Consider the following 15778-nt stretch of genomic DNA (forward strand, 5'->3'; position numbering starts at 1 on the left):
CTGAGGCTTGCATTTTTCATTCATAATGTTACTATGACTCTTCCATGTTATTAGGAAACTTTCAAGGAATGGATTATTTTCTTCTATTTTGATGCCCTGCAATCCTTATGCTACCACAGGATGTATCATATTAATAATATGGCTTTTCAAATTCCAGCCATCAAATAAGCATTGCAGGCACCCAGCAGGGCAGATGATGGGAGGAACAACTGCATGTCCTCCTAAGACACCACCTGGAAGTAACTCACTAAAATTCTGCTTCTATCTCATTTGCCAAAACATAGACCTCTGGCCACACTTAGAAAAGAAGGCTGGGAAGTATACTCTGTATATACTTTAGCCCAGATAAGAATCAGGGGTCTTATTTCTAAGGAGAAAGAGGGAGAACAGGCACTGGGGCCACCAACAGTCTCCTCCACAACCATGTACTGGGTGAGTTACATGACACAATGCATGGAAAGCTCAAGGTACTTAGCAAACTTCAGTGAAAGCTGTCATTTCATGATTTCACTTATATTATCCAATTTGATCCTCATAGTAATCATATGAGCTAGGGCAAATGTGATTATCTTAATTGCAGGCTGGGAGACTAAGGTTCAAGAGGCTAATTGCAGTTGCTGGTAGTGGTGGTAGTTTTTGTTTATTTCATTTTAAAGAAAGAGTCCAAGGGAAAGGAACCATAGGCCAATTCTGGAGTCCTGGCTTCTCTGGACAAAATCTACCTTTCATAAAAATCTTGTAATTCTATGTTCTCTGATTTTCTGAACCTGGCATGTAAATCTTCAAGGTGTGGGATGGGCCTTAAGTCCACTAAGTCCCCACTGTGGGACACTTTGCACTGAATCCCGTATGAACCAGGTTGTTGGAAATGAAATGGCTCTCCAGCAGGTTGAAGCCTGAACAAACAAATCAGATTACATAATTCACAAGTAGATAATAAAAATCAAAGCCAGACTTTACTGAGCACATACTACATACCAGGTACTCTGCTAAAACTTTTCTCCCATTGGCTTGCTTCACCCTCACAACAACCCAAGGAGATAGGCAGGCTTATAATCCTCCCTTTTATTTTAATGCCTTTTTTAAACAAATTTTGGTAGCAAGTGGACTTATTGCAATGGCTTCTCTTGCTGTGGAGCACAGGCTCTAGAGCACAGGCTCAGTAGCTGTGGCCCACGAGTTTAGTTTAGTTTAGACCCCACAGCATGTGGGATCTTCCTGCACCAGGGGTTAGGCCCATGTCCTCTGCGTTGGCAGGTGGCTTTTCAACCACTGGGCCACCAGGGAAGTGCCCCCCACCCCCACCCCCAACTTCTTTATCAGGTAAAGAAAACTGAGGCTTAGAGATCCCATTTATTTTACAAATATTTAAGAAGAATAATATGTGTAGGTTTGGTTTTTTTCCCCAAGTCTGTGAAAGCATTTGATTTGAAGTCATTCTTACATATTGGGGTGACACTACAGATTGCCCCCCATATCTGTTCTCCCTTTCTGTGTTATGAACAGATACAATACTCTGACAGGGAATGTTTTATAACAAGAAAATTATAACAAATGATATAAACAATTCTTTAAGTCACTAACATAGAATATATATAGTAACTGTGTTAGTATCTGCCTACTTGAAGAATGGTACTTTAATCTCAGTAGTTTATAACAACTGGAAGAAAGTATTTAATTTGATTGTAGGCAGTTTAGAGGTGAAAATTAGCTGTCTTGCAATGGAGATGGGAATTCACAGATTCTCAGTGATTGGACAAAACTTCTAAAGTCAAAGGAGATAAAAGCTTTATTAGCTGCTCCTTATTGAGTATTAGGCGAAATCCTCTTGCTGCTCCTATGTCAGGTGGAGATTCCAATTTAAAGAGCTCTGGATGGTATATCCTGTGTGTCTTCCTACATATTTCATGTCAAATTCCATCCACCTATAAACACTGGTGAGGTTATAAAGTTGATAGAATGTCAGTGCTTCTGTCACCAACTGTGTTTCAATTGGACAAAAAGCTGTAGATTCTACATTTCCTGGTGTGTTTAGTACACAAATTTTCTCACAGAAATGCAATAAAGTTCTGAGATCTCATGAGGCATCTCTTTGAGCCCACTATTAGCAAGAAACCAGCTTTGGGGAAACCCAGCCCCTCGACACAGCTGTAAATAACCTAGTGGAAACAAAAGAAGACTTCTACAAGTGTTTGCATATGTTTGTCCATGACCATGGACAGTATTTCCATGACATTTTAAAAATTATGAGCTCCTTTAACTAATCAGTCTTTTTCAAAGTATGGTCTATGTACCCAGCATAGGGAAAGTACAGAGAGAAATTGTATGACATGAACCCTACCAAGAATTTGCTTGGATGAGAACAAAAATCAGGTACATTTAAAATTTGTCACTGAATTATTAAAATGAAAAAAAATTTAAGTCAAGTATAGAAGTTTAGTGGTAAGAGAATTCAGTGTGGGCTGGGGTAGTCAGGGGAGTTATGTATGTAGAATTCCAGACTATAAAGAATGCACAGGGTAGAATTCTAAGTCCAAGCAATGTTTCATAAGGGTTCTGACCCTAAATTTCCTTACTGTGTAACTCTAAACAATCTTTCCAGAATAAATATGATAGTTTCCATTGTTCTGCAGATAAAGATAAGAATTCTTAATATGCCCTACAAGGCCCTAAATGGTTTGGCCCTTTCTACCATTCTTGCCTCATCTTGCTCTCCATTTCCCACTGGCCTTCTTTCTGTCCCACACACTCATTGAACTCACTCCCTTCCCAGGGCGTAAGCTCTTTTCTACCCTCATCACCGTGAACTCCTACTCATACTTCAGGGATCATTTCCAGGTTACCTCCCCAGGGCAGCCTTACCTGATCAAACTGAAGTCCCCTATTATAGGCTCTCATTTGCCATGTGATGTGCCTCTCCTTCATTGCACCTGTCACAATTGCAATTTTACATTTGTTGTAATTATTTGATTTACAATTTAGTGCATTTGATTTATGTCTTTTTCTCCCCCCAAGTTTTCATAAGGACAATACTGTGTGTGTCTGGTTACTTACCATTTTATCCACAGTTGTTAGCACACCATCAGGCACATAATTGACACAGTTTTTGTTTGATGAATGAATGAATGAACATAATCTGTATCAGTATTTCCCAATATCCCATAAAATGGTCCCGAGATAAAAAGTCAAATGAGTTTAGAAAACACTTTATGCTGTATAGTCCAAGCCTCCACCCCTGCCCCCATGTATCTTTGCATATAAAACACTCTGGCAAGAAAGGAAAAAAATAAAAAGACTGTAGCAAATTCTACAGTAAAGAAGGCTTCATCTTAATTTGACCACAGAATGTAAACCAGAGTTCCCTAGGACGAACTCAAGGGAGTTCAAGGGAGATAACCTAGCTGCCCGTGCTGATGTTTTTGGTTCAGCAGATGGTAAGAAGTGTTTTGTTTCCTGAGAGGAATTTCCCAGTAGTTAAACTGCTCTGGGAATCCAGGCATATGTAGGATTTAGAATTTGAAAAATGAAGCTACAAGTACAAATGAGCTCTATGAATACAATCTGCTCCATTAGCTGAAGGATGGACTCTCCTCAGCTCAGTTTGTAGTAGAATAAATATGTGATCAAAGAATGAATGGAGAGAGAAAATAACTGTGATGATAACCCTTCAGCTAGTGAGTGGCCCCATCTTAGGAAAGATAACTATAGTTAAACAAGTTCAAGTGTGAGTGAAAGCTTTTTAAGCTATGATGGTTAATGTAAGGGCATTTTAACTAGGTAGTTAGTGAAGACAGTGGCATAGTAAACTTCAGGCTTCACAGGAACTTACCCAGTCACAGGATTTAAAGAGGCAACACTAACACTCTGAAGGCAAGTAAATACTGATCTTTGCTTCTTGGTTTTGTGATAAACATTTTGTCAATTGTTATTTTTTTTCTAGGATTTACTTCCTTTTTTGTCAAATCCAATGTTTTATTTTTCCCGTCAGTGTTCATCCTCCTTGATCTTTTGATATCTTTTTGACTGTGTTCAAGAAACCCTTCCTGAAATTCTTCCTGCCCTTTTTTCTGTGACCTGCACTTACAATTCAGTAGCATTTCAACCAATATTTATTGATCACCTGTGATGTGCCAGACACTGGACTATCATCATTCATTTATGAACTCATTCATCAACATTCATTGAGTTCCTACTGGATATCAGGCACTGTGCCAGTGACTGAGATACAAAGATGAACAAGATACAATCCTGGATCTGAGAAGCTTCACAGCCTAGGAAAGTAGACAACTAACACATCATGGCAGGAGACTATGATACAAGTACAGACTCAGGGGCTGTGGCCCTCAGAGAAAGAATCAATTGCTTTTCTCTCGGAGGGAGGGATACATTGCATAGCACAGGCTGAGTCGTCAATAAATATACATTAAAAGAACAAAAAGCCTTCCAGGCAGAGAGACTAGCATGATTAGGGTATCTTCAGGGAACCCAGCCTGGGACAGAGGACCAACTTCTCTGGAAGCATGGAAGGGGGTGGGGATGTTGATCTGAAAGAAATGTTTTTTCCTACTGTTGCTATTTAATTTATAAGTTTTATGCACATGCATATTTAAAAGCACATTACATAAATTTTTAATTTACAGATTTTTAATATATTTTATATCAAGAAGAATACAATTATTATTTTCACAATACAAATGACAGAAATTAAAGCTCAAACTATAAAAACTAGTATATAAATAAAGAATACAGAGGTTCTACAGCAAAGCCATTGTCTTCTTGAGGGTAGTGGTGATGAGATATTTAACAAAAGTGGGAGCAGAATATTGGGCTGAAAGGACTGTATCCTGTAGGTGAGGGTTTGTCAAATGGTGTCAGAATCAAAATCACCTGGGAGATCTCCTTTTATAAAGCAAATTTCAAGGTTCCACCTGTATTAGTCAAGGTTCTCCAGAGAAACAGATCCAGGAGGATGTAAAGATAGATATAAATACAGATAGATACAGCTATGTCCCATGACCTGCAGGTGGCAAGCTGGGGACCCAGAAGAGCTGACAGTATAAATTTCAGTTTGAATCCAAATGTCTGAGAACTGGGAGAGTCAATGGTGTAAGTTCTAGTCCAAAAGCCAACAGGCTTTCAAGACCCAAGAAGAGAATTTTTCAGTTTTGATTCCAAAGGCAGGAAAAGACCATCTCCTTAGTGAAAGTTGCTCAGTTGTATCCGATTCTTTGTAACCCCATGGGCTGTAGCCCATCAGGCTCCTCTGTCCATGGAATTCTCCAGGCAAGAATACTGGAGTGGGTTGCCATGCCCTTCTCCAGGGATCTTCCCAACCCAGGGATCGAACCTAGTTCTCCCTCATTACAGGCAGATTCTTTACCATCTGAGCCACCAGGGAATCCCATAGTCCCAGTTCAATCAGGCAGCAGGAATTGCTTTTTACACAGTATTTTTATTCTGTTCAGATCTTGGATTGTATGAGGCTGACCCCCATTGAGGGGCCAATAAAGTTGATTGACTTTATTCAGTCTGTCAATTCAAATGTGAATCTCATCCAGAAACACCCTCACAGACACATCCAGAATACATTTGACCAAATGTCTGTCACCCCCATGGTCATTACCGTTGATCACCCTACCACTTTATAGTGCATGCTGAAATTTGAGGACCTTTGCAGGCCATTCGGAACAGTGGAAAGTTTTCAAGAAGAGAGGCAATTTGATCAGATTATCTGGGAACCGCTTAAGAAGGAACCTGGCAGTTCCATGGAAGGTGAGTGATTGTGGGATAGGGAAGGTGAGGCAGGACGCAGTGTCATGGAACAGATCGGGAGCTTATTATACAGGACACAATGGTGAGGTCCTGCTCTCGCCTGTGCTAGTGACCCCTGTTCCATTGCTATGTAACAAATTAACCCACTGCTTGGGCTTCTCTTGTGGCTTAGCTGGTAATGAATCCACCTACAATTCAGGAGACCTGGGTTTGATCCCTGGGTTGGGAGGATCCCCTGGAGAAGGGAACAGCTCTACCACTCCAGTATTCTGGCCTGGAGAATTCCATGGACTGTATAGTCCATGGGGTTGCAAAGTGTCAGACATGCCTGAGTGACTTTCACTTCACTTAGCAGCTAAAAAGAGTCTTGGATCAAGAATTTGAGAAGGACTCCACTGGACAGTTCAAGCTTGAGATGTCCCATGTTGTTGCAGTCAGATATTGAATGGGGCTTTAGTCATCTCATCTGGGCTGGATGTCCAAGATGAGTCATTCGCTTGGTTGGCGGTTGACATTGGCTGTCATCTGCTACACACGGCCTCCTTGGCAGTGTAGTCTCGGGTAGTCAGACTTTTCACAAGGCATCTGGCTTCATTTCAAGACAACCAGGCAGAAGCTGTAGGGCCTTTTCTGACCAGCAGAACTTCCACTCTATGAATCAAAGCTTCCACTAGCCTGCTCAGGTTCAAGGACAAGGGAATTACACTCCACTTTTCAATGGGGCCAGTAGCCAGGTCACAAAGTAGAACAGCCTGTGCAGTGGGAGATATTGTTCTGACATCTTTGAAAGATACAGACTTACATAGCTCCCAAATCAAGATTTCCAATCCTGACCTCTTATTTACTCTCTTGTTTTAGATACACAATTGCCCACAAGACATCTCACTGGGAAGTCTTGTTGTCAACTCAAACTCAAGTTAAGACAGAATTTATGACAACAATCCTTCACCCCATAGTCTTATTTCGGTAATGCTTAAAACTTAAAAAAAAAAAAGACCAACTCTTTTGTCTCTGACTTTTCTCTCTCTTTTTAAAATAAATCAATTATTTATTTATCTATGGCTGTGCTGGGTCTTCATTGCTGCGTGTGGACTTTCTCTAGCTGTGGTGAGCAGGGGCTGCTGTCTAGAAGCTTCTAAGTCCACAGTACATGGGCTTCTCATTGTGGTGGCGTCTCTTGCTGCAAAGCACAGGCTCTAGGGTACATGGGCTTCAGTGGTTGTGGTGCTTAGTTGTCCCACAGCATATGGGATCTTCCTGGACCAGGGATGGAACCTGTGTTCCCTGCATTGTCAGGCAGTTCTTAACCACTGGACCACCAGGGAGGTCCCAACTTTTCTTTCTCTGAAAAATAATCTGCTACCAAATCCTGAATTTTCTTCTTATTCTTCATTACTGATTCTAGGATTCTCCTCATTGCCTGCCATCCTTTGGTCCAGCCAGCTCCTGTTCACCCCTTGGTCCCCTAGCTGATCTTCACGCCTCCACCCTCTCCCTTGCTGTCACCCATTTTACATGCTGTAGGCTGGCTAGTCTTCCCCAAAGCACACTTCCCATTTTCCTGATCAACATTCTGGAGTGGGCTCCTAATGGAAGTCCATTTACCAAACTTTCTGATAGTGGGTTCCTGCCCTCTCCCTTGCTGTCACCCATTTTACATGCTGTAGCCTGGCTAATTTTCCCCAAAGCACACTTCCCATTTTCCTGATCAACATTCTGGAGTGGGCTCCTAATGGAAGTCCATTTACCAAACTTTCTGATAGTGGGTTCCTGGAAAAGAGTTTAGCATGCAGGGTGTTTCTTAAATAGTGACTTTGAGATCGACACCCACGGAAGGAAAGAGGAATAACTTGGATTGGGAGGAAGAAAAAGTGAACTTGCAATCAGACCCAACCACAACTCCAGCTGACCCCACGGGGAGTGCTGGAGCTAGAAAGTTCCACTAATTTGTGGCCTTCAAAGTTGTCCCACAATGAACTGAGCTGGCAGGGTCTTTTATATTTCTGCATTGTTCAGTCATGGCCACTGTGGAAAGGATTGTCACCTTGGGTAAGGCAGCTCTCTGCAGGTGAAGAAAACCTGAAGTGGCTGACAGCTCCAGGTGTCCATTCCCAGGGGCGGGGGCAGCAGAGTCCCCCACATTCTCCACATTCACTGGTGCCCTTGTCCCTTCAATCACACAATTCACCACAGCTCACTTTTTCCTTGGTGCTCCCAGGCTCAATTTGAAGTCCCTCTTTCATTCAATCTTCAACAAGCTCCATTCCATATCACTCTCTCCACTTTGGCTTTCATGCTGATTATTTCCTGTAGGTTATTTTGCCTCATTCCACCCGCATTGGGCATCCCTAGTGGCTCAGCAGTAAAGAATCTGCCTGCAATGCAAGAGATGCAGGTTAGATTCCTGGGTCGGAAAGATCCCCTGGAGGAGGGCATGGCAACCAACTCCAGTATTCTTTCCTGAAAAATCCCATGAACAGAGGAGCCTGGCCAGCTACAGTCCACAGGGTCACAAAGAGGCGAACATGACTGAAGCAGTCAAGCACGCACAGATGCCCCCAAGTTGGGGTATGCACACTTCAAGGGAGGAAAGGAGGTGTGCTTTTTCCCCAGGACATCAGCCCAGAGTAAATACAGCACAGAGATAAGTACTCCACATACTTACAGCTGGAGCTCAAGAGATGCTTGAAGATAGATTAACCAGAGCCTCTGGTTACTGCTGAGGTTGCTCAGAGGGTACTGTTTCCAATATCCAATACCATAGCAGAATGAATGGTGTAGGAAACCACCACCGCCTGGTCCTTCTGGGGAATAAGAAAACTAAGAAATTTATTTAGAATAAGAAAACCTTACTGGTTGTGCAGAGTTGCTGTGCTGGGTCTGGTGTGGGAGCAGGCGCTGGGCAGGAGCTCACTCCAACTTGAGCCACAGTTGGAAGTTACTCCCCATCCCTTTCTTCCCACCCACAAAGCAGAGCCAGAGATCCTTTGGTCTCATGGGGTGTTGTGTACATTTACCTAATGAGTGGCCATCAAGTGTTGCCCAAATGCCAAGTGTAATTATAGTGAGCAATTATTTTTGCCTGAAGAGGCAGCATTCCAGCCACTGTCAAGGGAGGGAGATAAATGTCTGTGTTCTCTGAGATCCTGTGGGAACATGAGCTGTTTTCCTGCCCTCAGAGGATCAGGAACCCAGATATAGCTTTCTTATACGCAGGGCACACCTGGGCGGGAATCCCCCAGAGGAGCATCTTTCCGTTTGTAGATTCATTACTGCTTTGGGCAGTGGGAAGGGCATTCTCCTCCCCACTCCACTCCTCCACTCCTGGCAAGTGCACCACCGGAAGCCCCACTCAAGCAGCTTTCTGTGGGCTTGGGCTCTGAAGGCCACTCACAGCAACCCCTCCTCCCTTGGACCCAGAAAGGCTGTAGGCAAAATTCACTTGGGAATTTCCCATCACCCCACAGTGTCTGAAATCTAACAATAGCCTCCACAATCATAACAATAAATTAAAAATAAAGCACTTTGGAGCTCCCGAAATGGAAGTTTTTCACATGGTTTTTATATTTAGAGTTCTGTTTCTCCCTCTGGGTAGATTTTATAAATAACCAAGGAATGCTGGAGAGAATTTCCATATCTCCTTCTCTTTTCACATAAACTCCAAGCAAGTTTGTATCTTGTGACCTTTCTCTCTGAAAGTCTATAAAATTAGATAATGCACATAAAAAGGTAAATAGGAAAGGAAGAAAAGAAGAAAAGACTATATGGAGACAACTTAAGGAAAGTATTTATTTAAAGAAATTCAAGGGACTTCTCTGGAAGTCCAGTGGTTAAGACTCCATGATCCCAAAGAAGGGGCCTGGGTTTGATCCCTGGTCAGAGAACTAAGATCCCACCTGCCATACAACGTGGCCAAAAAAAGAAAAGAAATTCAATTACGTCATGTCTTAAGATAAAAACATGTTCATCCCAATATCCTAACCTTGCTAGTTGAAGTCTTAGGCAAAAACTAGTTCACACTGGTTGAACCTTTGCCATGTATCCAACATGATTCTAAGGTGTTTCTTAGGCATTAACTCATTTACTCCTCGTATTAACCCTGTGAGTAGATGCTATTATTGACCCACTTTATAGAGTGGAGGGGCTTCCCTGGTGGCTCAGTTGGTAAAGCGTCTGCCTGCAATGCGGGAGACCTGAGTTCAATCCCTGGGTTGGGAAGATCTCCTGGAGAAGGAAATGGCAACCCACTCCAGTACTCTTGCCTGGAAAATTCCACGGATGGAGGAGCCTGGTGGGCTACAGTCCATGGGGTCACAAAGAGTCGGACACGACTGAGCGACTTCACTTTCTTTTCTTTCACTTTCATAGAGTGGAAACTAATGCCTACAGGAAAGAAGTAACTTATCCCATGTCAGTCTGACACCAAAGCCAGGGCTCCTAACAAGAGGACTCCATTACTAAAACTGAGGCACATCATCAATGTGTGTGAACTGTCATTTTCTAAAGGGACACTGTAAGGTCCTGGGACCATGAAGGTACTCCTACACCAGCTCACTGGACACCCGAGAGGCATTTCTCACCCTCTTTATCCATTCAGGAACTATGCAGTTTCAGAAGCCTTCTTGAGTCTAGAACTCTGAGCCTCTTAAAAGAGGTTGGAAGTAAGCACTGAACCTCTTTTCTCTGAGTGAAATTTGAGTCCATGTCCATTATTTACACTCAGTGAGAAATAATCTTAGGAAAAGATGTTTTTCCATGTGATACAGGTTTACATTTACACACGTAGATGCAAAATTTTCCCTGCCATGTGCCCTTTCCCCAGCGGTCTAGGGCGGTGCCCATGCCCAGCCAGTGTCTCTGCCCCACCAGACTGTAAACACGACGAGGCAGTGACTGAGTCTGTGCTGCTCCGTGTAACATCCCCAGGGCCTGGTGCAATGCCCGGCATGAAACAGGCACCAGATACTGTTGCAGGGCTGAGGGGTGTTATCCATGGCACCATTTGGTTCTGAGAAAATGCTGCCACACACCCTAAGAGAAACCAGCTTCTCTAAAATCTTTCAAGACCCACTTCAATTTTCAGACAAAGTAAAGAATTTTTCAATATACAATTTCAATCATGTTTGAAATGAGTGGCTTTCCCTTGTGTTGAGAATACTGGTTCTCAAGTCAGAAGGCCTGGTTCTCATTCTCTGATCACTACTCGTTGCTTGATGATGGCCCAATATTTTAACCTTCGTGTGTCCATTTCCTCCTAGGTAAGGTGGGGCTAACCCAGTGTCAGAGCAGTGCTGTACAGATTAAAAGAGTTCGCAAGCAAGTGTTCGGAATTGTGCCTGGTGCATGGGAATCCATAAACGTTGGCTCTTATTATCAACATAGCTATCAGCCTAGAACCCATACAATTCTGCAGCAGATTTGAGTCATTTCTAAGAATTCACAGGATATGAAACCAAATTGAGGCCAGGTGTAAATGCATCTGGACTCAATATCCCTGCTGTCAAGATCCTCTAAGAGGGCAAAGGGAACCTCTCCCAACCCCAGCCTCCACTAGTGTCATTCATTTTATTGCAGGTGTCCCGTGGTCACAGGAAATGGGGAATTCCTGGTCTTCTGAGATTTTTGGCTGAGACTCCTGCCTGCTCTTCTGCCTAGTTGGGTTAGATGCCGAAGAAAGATCCTCTTAATTCAAAGAACTCGTGATTTCCTGAAAAGGTCAGCTCCCACCAAAAGTTATTCAAATCCTCCATCATTCCTCCCTCCTCTCCCTCACCCTTCTCCCTATGCCCCCACAGTTTGTCTCCTGCTTTAACCCATCCTCCAGGCTTTGCCCCAGTCAGCTCAAATAGCCAAGCTTCCAATTTAATAATAAAATGCACTGCTCCAAGCAACGCACAAAAAGTTTACTTACAACCCACAGAAATCTAGTGGGCTGGTGCTGGAGTTACTGCCATTTTACAGATGATGAAAGCGAGGGGAGGAGAGGTTGACTGCCTTGCCCAAGGACACTCAGCTGGAGAGTGCAGAGCCGGGGTCTGAATGAGCCTCTGGATTCCCAGCTACTACCCTGCCTCTGGAGGAAGGTCTCCCCACCCTGCCCCTGGAGAATGCTCCTCAAACTTTCTCCTCAGTGTCATTCACCAGCTAAGAGGCATGGGGAGAAACAAAGGTGTGAGCACAAACCTAGACAAGTGTGGAGCTGTGAGGGGGTGGTTGAAAGAGCCAGCTCTACAGCTGGACTATGTGGATTAGAATGCTGGGTTTTTAATTTACTAACCCTGGGAAGTAAAATGGGAATAACAATAATACATATCTTATATAGTTGTTTTGAACATTAACACATATTCAACACTTAGAATAGGGCTTCCCAGGTGGTGCAGTGGTAAAGAATCTGCCTGCCAACACCGGAGACTCAAGAGATGCAAGTTTGATCCCTGGATTGGGAAGATCACCTGGAGGAGGAACTGGCAACCCACTCTAGTATTCTTGCCTAGAGAATTCCATGGTCAGAGGATCCTGGTGGGCTACAGTCCTTGGGGAGGCAAAGAGTTGGACGTGACTGAGTATGCACACACCCAAGCACTTAGAACAGTATATGACAAACAGTAAGTACTCAATACTTTTTTTCTGCCTTTTTTGATCTTTTTACATTCCCAGGAGGCAGAAGCTACAACAAATGCTTTTATGGAAAGAATGTTAGACCTGGAATCAGAAGATCAAGTGTGAGTGTCAGCTATCTTCTGTTCACGGTATGATCATGAGTACAACATTTTTCCTCTCTGAGTCCTCACTGTTCTCATCCCCAAAATGGGTATGAAAATAATTTCACTCAACTGACATAGCATGCTTGTAAAAGAGCTTTGTGAATTCTGAATCTAAAACACAGTGAAGTAGTGATTAAAGAATCATCCTTCTTTGTTATTTAGGGCTTCTCCTAGGATCAGCAGATAGGTACCTTTCACAAGGTCTTTAGACTAAAGACTAGACTTCCGCCACTGGAGAGTCACTGTCTGTGTCCCAGGCTTTTTGATTTTCAAGACTCCCCCTTTTAAAGAAGTCTCAGGAAATGAAGACCCAGTGTGTTTGGGAGGAGACAGGAAGAGTCTCAGGGATGTGACTGCCATCTTCAAGAAGCTGAAAGGTAGTCATAGGCTGGACAGGTCAGACTTGGGCCTGGCTCACCCAAGAGGAAACAATAACAACTGGGTCTCTGAGTGGAAGTAACAGGAGTCAGATTTAGTGTTTAGAAGAAAGGAAGACAATTCTTTTGATTATTCCTCTCCGAACGTGGGGAAGGCTACTCGCGTAGTGAGTATGCTGTCAGTGGAGGCATTCAAATAGAGAACTGGGACCACTCAAAGGGGTAGAGGAAACTGTAATCAGGTAGGAGGGGAGAGTCCAGGTGGCCTGAGCCTGGGGTATTCTAGTTCTTCCTAGGAATGCAGCCTGGAGGTGAGGGAGGTGACAGGAGGGGCAGGCAGAAAGGAAGAAAAGGACCGCCAAGGAGCCCAGACTCAGCTCCGTGAGTTCACTGTTTGGCCAAGGGCAGTCCCCGTCTCTTTGGTCAGTTTAGACCCCCAGAGCCTGGAACTGTAAACAGTCCACTCACTCAGTCAATTCAGCAAACATTTGCAGGCCTGAGAGTCAATCCTCGCCACGGCCCCAAGAGGGATCGCCGGCGCTTGCGAACCTCCTGCCCAGCGACCGGCAGGGGGCAGGAGAGACACACCGATGCCGAACTGCGCAGCTCACTAGCAAAGCTTCCCCGCTGAATAAACTGGGTCACTCGGTCCTTTCAAGCCGCAAGCGTTCCGGCGGGGGCGGGAAGGGAGGGGTGGGCACCTTGGGCCTCCCAGCAAGGGCTGTGAGATTCCAGATGCTACCTGGCAATGCCATCGAAGTCCCCAGATCTTCTGGACTGGCAGAAGGAGGGATGAGATTGAGAACCCGGGATAATAGCTGGGGCTGGCGGAAAGCTGAAGGGAACTCGTTCCATCAAAAGGTGTCCTCCAGCTGGACACATCCCAGGCCGTGTATTAGAAAAGAAGGCTGGCCACGGCAGGGTCTAGTGAGGTGCTTTGTTTCAGAGAGAACCTGTGATCTCAGTAAGGGCTGAGGCTCTCAGGGCCGGTGGAAACCTCCTTCCGGGGAGGGGGAAGGGCTCTTTGGCTGGCCACGAGTCAGCGGATGCTAAACCTGGTCGCTCAGTGGAGAGGTGGCAAGTCTGGAGTCTGATTTGCTTTTGTGTCCTGGTTTTGCCGCCTGTATCTTATAAGATCTTGGGTGAGTCATTTTCCATCTTGGCTTCCTTTTCTGTAAACTGGTGGTGCGGTTATACAGATGAAGTGGAGGGGTGAGGGGAGCCAGAGCATTGCCCTCCTCACCTCCTCCCAACCTGGTGGGCACATCTTCCCGGCACAGCAGTGGAAGAGAGGCCTTCGGCACATGGCAGTGAGGAGGGGAGGTCCACTGTGCTGCTAGTCTGGGCACTGTGAACCCGTCCTGCAGGGACGCTGCCCTGGAAGGTAGGGGAGGGGGAGTCTCCCCACACCCTTCTCCATCCCTTGGCACCAGGATCTGGGGAAAGCAGGTCTCTCCACCTTCAAACAGTGGTTGTTGAGGTCTTCGAGGGCTGAGAAATCAGGGAGGTGGAACAGACCTGGAATGAGAGGGTATCTGGAGGATGGAATGTGGAAGAAGCCACTCCCAAAACTCCAGTTTTCCTCCCATGGACCCTGTAAAGGTTAGAAGGGCCCTTCTAACCTGTTTGGGAAGTCAAGGACCTGCTTATGTGTTCTTCCAGACTGTGTGTTTTCTCCACTCATTTAAGCCCTTGAAGCTGGGACCATGCAGGCCCTCATCTCCAAGCGTGGGATGGTGGGCACCGATGCTTCTGCTTCAGGATTTGGCACAGTGCTCCTTATTGTGTTTTCCTTGTGGCTGTTAATAAGGGAGGGATCTTGGAGAACTAATCTGAGCCCCCAGTTTTACTGATTAAAAACAACAAAAACATAAAAACTGAGGCTCAGAGAACAGTGGAACCAGAGAAAGGAAATTTCCTGCCCTTTTCAGTTGCTTCTAGAATCTTCATCCATGAATGTTGAAGAAAGTGATTGGATCCCTACAGTGAGCTGCCCAAACCTAGGAGTATCCTCCCTCCTTGGGGATTTCACTTTGCCCACATCCTCCCGGCTTCACTTCTGGCCATGCTTATATTACCCAACCTCAGGTGTGAGATGGGCTGACTTCTCCTAGCCCTACTCTGGCCTCTGGGGCTCCAAGGAGCAGCCAGTGTATCTGAGGTTGAGGGATGTGATATGATAAAGCAGTTGCCTGAGTTGGAATCCCAGCACTAGCTGGGAGACCTGGGGCAAGACACTTCCTATCTCAGAGCATCTGTTTCCTCATCTATCAAATGGGCACCATAATAGTGTTTTCCTTATAGATACTATTCTTTCCAGTCTCTTAATCTGAAATTGGAAACAAGAACAAACTAAATAGCTTTCTTTTCCCCTGAAAAACCAAAGAGCAGGACCCTGAAAGAAAGAGGTGGGAGCCAGACTTTGGAATCTTCTAGTCTAGGTACTGGGAACTCTGGGGAGGAAATAACCCAGGACTGGGGAACAGGGCTATGGCCCAGCATACTTTTGCCCCTAGATTGCCGTCACTCTATTCTGGTTGCTGTGCCTCTTTGGCACTTACTGTCCTGCTCTGGACAACAGAAAGGTTGAGCTTGGTGATCTCTTAAGGTCCGTGCAGCCCTGCGCCCCTGAAATTCCCATCAGCAGAGCTGGGCCCTCATTCTCTGGGATGCAGCCCAGGCCTCACGCAGCCACAGCAGCTAAAGAAGCAGTGCTTTGCTGGGCTCTGGTCCCCTGCCCAGAGGAGGTCCCTCAGGCCCAGGGAAGCCCCTGGTTTCCTGGCTTGGATGCTGTGAAGGGCCAGGCAACAGGGACTTTGGCCTATTGGCATCTGGTTCCAGCCAGAGCTTTTCAGGGATGAGAAA

The 15778-nt window shown here is 45.0% G+C and overlaps 1 long non-coding RNA gene across 1 annotated transcript in view; it reads left to right on the forward strand.

Moving 5' to 3' along the window:
* LOC122676524 overlaps positions 1–15778 on the forward strand; it is a 62552-nt gene that overhangs the window by 5383 nt on the left and 41391 nt on the right. The window contains exons 2-3 of the long non-coding RNA XR_006335597.1: positions 11347–11487; positions 12430–12521. This is a non-coding gene — a long non-coding RNA (uncharacterized LOC122676524). The remainder of the gene's footprint in view (positions 1–11346; positions 11488–12429; positions 12522–15778) is intronic.

Source organism: Cervus elaphus, chromosome 20 (assembly GCF_910594005.1).
Source record: "Cervus elaphus chromosome 20, mCerEla1.1, whole genome shotgun sequence".
NCBI lineage: Eukaryota > Metazoa > Chordata > Mammalia > Artiodactyla > Cervidae > Cervus > Cervus elaphus.